At 39.6% G+C, this 4,755-nt stretch overlaps 1 pseudogene; it reads right to left on the reverse strand.

Moving 5' to 3' along the window:
- Positions 1 to 4,258: 4,258 nt before the first annotated feature.
- On the reverse strand, positions 4,259 to 4,379 carry LOC142449688 (small nucleolar RNA SNORA29; annotated as a pseudogene).
- Between the last annotated feature and the right edge of the window lie 376 nt (positions 4,380 to 4,755).

A 4,755-nucleotide genomic window follows, 5' to 3' on the forward strand; every position in this document is an offset into this window, starting at 1 on the left:
CTCCGGAAAATCTGGAGTACCTGTGAACTTGAAATTCTAATCTACATTTTCTCTCTTTTGATCAGGATTCTTCTACAGGATGTTTGATCAAAATATTCCATGATAGTAACTGGTTATCATCCGATTCTGATCTTGTGACGAAGCCTGCAATTGTTCATGGAGGCAATTAGTTATGCACCCCACACGCTTACTTCTTCCTCTCTTTCTCCTGCTGTTGCTCCTCGTGAATTGCAGCCACTTGTGGGGCCTTGTGTGACTCCTTGCAAACTTTCATGACCCCAAACATTAAGCAACAAATTTAGACATAGACTAGAAGCACTGTACACGGTATCAGTCCAATTAACTAAGATGTCCCATGAACCCAGATGCGTATACCTTCTAGTCAAGGAACCAAATGCCATGAGGTTTGCAGGGCACATAAGGGACACAACAGTTACTCATTTTGTAGCTTTTGTTGCTGTGTTGTAAGTATACCTATCATGTAACTTTCGCCAGTTCAACTTTGTGCAAGTGTACAACTTATTGACAGTGTTACAATAGTGAGCCACGAAATTATAGCTATCAATATGATATTTCTATCTCTTTGAACTCTCATGTTACCTATTCCTCCAACCATGGTAACCACTAATTAACTTTACGTACATTTACCTCTTCTTATAGTTTTATGTCTGTGAGATCATATAATATTTTCCTTTGGGAATTGTTTCATTTCATTCAGTGTAATGTCCTCAAGCTCCATGTATATTGTATCTTCCATCTGTCACCACTTTGTTTATTCAATGCAATGATATTATATGGTACGTATGTACCCTTTTATTTATCCAAATACTGATAAGCACATTTTTTCACTTAAAATGTTTCCACCTTTTGTCTACTCTAATAGTATTGAAATGAAAGTTATTGTGGTGGCAGTTACATAATCTCATGTCAACTTGAGGAAGGGGTGGAGTTTAGCCTCATTTGGAGGCTTTACAAAGATAACTAGCTCACTGGTGGCCAGACACATTGTGTTAGTCCAGGTAGACTAGAGAAACAGATCCACAGACACACATGTGTATAAGAAAGAGCTTCATATCCAAGAGCAAATGAATATTGAGGAAACATTCAAGCCCACTCCAGATCAAGTGCTTAAGTCCGATGTAGGAAGATCACACAGGCCAGTGGGTTGGAAGTCTTATGGATCCAGTGGCAGTGTAAGCATCTCAGCGCTGGCAGGGGTCTCCATGTGGTTCTGCCCCCTCCCAGAATTCTGGCTACATCAGGGTAGCTTTATGTAGCTTCTCCTCAGAAATGTCTCACAGGGAGTGAGTCGTGTCAGTATAGAGTTTCCAAAGGAAACAGTTTCTCCTGCCTCCAAGGAGTAACTACTTGAATTTCCAGAATTCTCAGAAGGCCATGCCCACACAGTGATTGGCAGGCTGAACTCCATCCCTTCTCTCATAATCCTCTCAAATTCACAACAGATTCATTCTCTCTCTCTCTCTCTCCCTCCCTCCCTCCCTCCCTCCCTCTGCTATAATTCCTGTTGGCAAGCCACATGGAGCTACACTGAAGGAGCCAGCGTCCTGGAGCTGGAGGAGTTATGTGGAGATCACTACCAATGCTGAGATGCTTCTACCGCCACTGGATCCACAAGTCCTTCCACCCACCGGCCTGTGAACTTTCTGCATTCGGTGTCATTGCATGTGTTGTGTGAGTCTGAAGAGGAATTTACAGACTGGTATCAGACATATGGGTTAATAGCAGACTTATGGACTTGATGTGGACTGGGATGTTTTATCAATATACAATTGTTCTTTTATCTAAAACTCTCTCTTTTTTGTCCTTATTTAGTTATTTACTTTTTTCTTTTTTTTTTAAAACATTTTATTAGGGGCTCATACAACTCTTATCACAATCCATGCATATACATACATCAATTGTATAAAGCACATCCACACATTCCCTGCCCTAATCATTTTCTTTTTCCTTTTCTTTTTTTACATTTTGTTAGGGCTCATACAACTCTTATCACAGTCCATACATATACATACATCAATTGTATAAAGCACATCCACACATTCCCTGCCCCAATTATTCTCAAAGCATTTGCTCTCCACTTAAGCCCTTTGCATCAGGTCCTCTTTTTTTCCCCTCCCTCCTCGCTCCCCCCTCCCTCATGTGCCCTTGGAAATTTATACATTGTTATTTTGTCATATCTTGCCCTATCCGGAGTCTCCCTTCCCCCCACCCCTTCTCTGCCATCCATCTCCCAGGGAGGAGGTCACATGTGGATCCTTGTAATCAGTTCACCCTTTCCAACCCACTCATCCTCCACTCTCCCAGCATCGCCCCTCACACCCTTGGTCCTGAAGGTATCATCCACCCTGGATTCCCTGTGCCTCCAGCCCCCATATGCACCAGTGTACAACCTTTGCCCTTCCAGTCCTGCAAGGTAAAATTCGGATCATGGTAGTTGGGGGGAGGAAGCATCCAGGATCTGGGGGAAAGCTGTGTTCTTCATCGGTACTACCTTGCACCCTGACTGACCCATCTCCTCTCCTAAACCCCTCTATGAGGGGAGCCAAAGCGGGTGAACAAGTAAATGTGGTGAAGAAAGCTGATGGTGCCCGGCTATCAAAAGAGATAGTGTCTGGGGTCTTAAAGGCTTGAAGATAAACAAGCGGCCACCAAGCTCAGAATCAACAGAGCACACATGGAAGAACACACCAGCTTATGTGATCGAGTGCTCCCGAAGGGATCAGTTATCAGGCATCAAAGAACAAAAAATCATATCATTGGCTGCACACCTCCATGATAGGATCGCTGAAGAGAAATGGGTGCATAAGCAAATGTGGCGAAGAAAGCTGATGGTGCCTGGCTATCAAATGAGATAGTATCTGGGGTCTTAAAGGCTTGAAGGTGAACAAGCGGCCATCTAGCTCAGAAGCAAAAAATCCCACATGGAAGAAGCACACCAGCCAGTGCGATCACGAGGTGCAAAAGGGACCAGGTATAAGGCATCATGCAAAAAAAAAAAAAGATATATATGTATATGTATATATATGTGTGTGTGTATGTATTTGTATATATATCTATACCATATTGAATGAAGGGGGAAGAGCAGAGTGGAGACCCAAGGCTCAAGTGTCGGCCACTGGAGATCCCCTAAAACTCTCTCTTAAGCACATATGATTGTCGCTGGATATGTTTCTCTGGTCAACCCAGACTGACACAAGTGTACAAGCATCTGTTTGAATTTTTGCTTTCCAATCCGTGAGTATATACCTAGAAATGGAATTACGGGGCCATATGATAATTATGTTGTTAGTTTCTAAGGAACACTAACCCTGTTTTCCACAGGAGCTCCACCTTTTTGCACTCTGAACAGCAATAAATTACTCCACCTTCCACACATTCTTACTAACTATTTTCTGGTTTTGATTGCTTGCTTTTTAACTTAATCAGCATAGTGGGAGTGAAATCACATTGCATTGCAGTTTTGATATACAGCTTTCTGATGGTTAATGACATTAAGCATTTCCTTATTTGCTGGTCCTTTGAATGTTCTCTTTGTTTAAATATCTGCTCAAGTTCTTTGCCCATATTATGTTTGACAATCATCTTCCTTTATATGTTTCATTGGATCTTATCTAAGAAACCAAAAATATTGTTATCTCTAAATATGAAAAAAAATATTTTGGTTAAAGTGGCAATAGATTTCACCACAAAAAGGAATAGAATTGAAATATTTTAAAGAGTAAATAATAAACCCCACTGTAAGCAAATATTGTTACGTATTTTTGCCTCCTTTTTACTAATTAAATTTAGTAAATATCTAGGCATTCAATAAATTCATGAAGAATGAGGGGCTAAATTATTGAAGATTTTCTGCACAGTAGTGTTGGATTGATCTACATCTCAGTTTGGTAAAAAGTAATATAATCAAGACTAATGACAAATCTGGATTAGGCAGTATCATGGGAAACACATAAAAAGCAACAAATAAAAAGAGAGAAAATGGAATTAAATAAATTTCTCAAGGATGAAGGGAAACAGATATTCTCATAAATTACTTTCAGAGGCAAATTGGTAGGTTTTATCCTTTTAAAGTTATTTGGCTTTATACATTGCCAATAAAAGGAACCACCTTGGCAAACTAGGTTTAGTGTTGGGCTACTAATCCAAGTTCAGAGTTGAAGCCCTCCAGCTACTTTATGGGAAGAGAGGAGGTTGTTTGGTCCCATAGAGGTGTATACTCTCAGTACAACAGGGCAGTTTTTTACTGTACAGCCATTTCATATAGGAGGAGGACATTAAAATAATTCACCTCTTCAGATCATGGCAGTATTAATTTTTCCCACAAGCATAACCACTTTAATCTATTATTAAGAGGGAATTTTTTCTTTGATTTATAGGGTTGCTATGAATTAGATATTATGTAGGTGGGTTTTTAAAAAACAATAAATTAATGTTATTTAATATAGTAGTAACTAAAGGGAGAATCATAAACGTAGGTTGCAAATATTAACCAATTTTATTTGTCTCCTAAATACTATTTTCCACTAACCTCCACTGAGCTTTCACTTTCTATTGGGTAACGCTTTAAATTTTATTTTGGTAAAGCTTCATACCTACCTTTCTTATTGCTCTTATCATTCTGTATTAAGACACATTGTAGTTTGTTTTCAAAATTAAATTTTCTGGCTTGTTTAAAGCTTACCCCTTTCTCTCCTCTAAGCAGCTGCTTAGGAAAAAAAGGGTGTGTGTGTGTGT

This window comes from Tenrec ecaudatus, chromosome 5 (genome assembly GCF_050624435.1).
Source record: "Tenrec ecaudatus isolate mTenEca1 chromosome 5, mTenEca1.hap1, whole genome shotgun sequence".
Taxonomy (NCBI): Eukaryota; Metazoa; Chordata; class Mammalia; order Afrosoricida; family Tenrecidae; genus Tenrec; species Tenrec ecaudatus.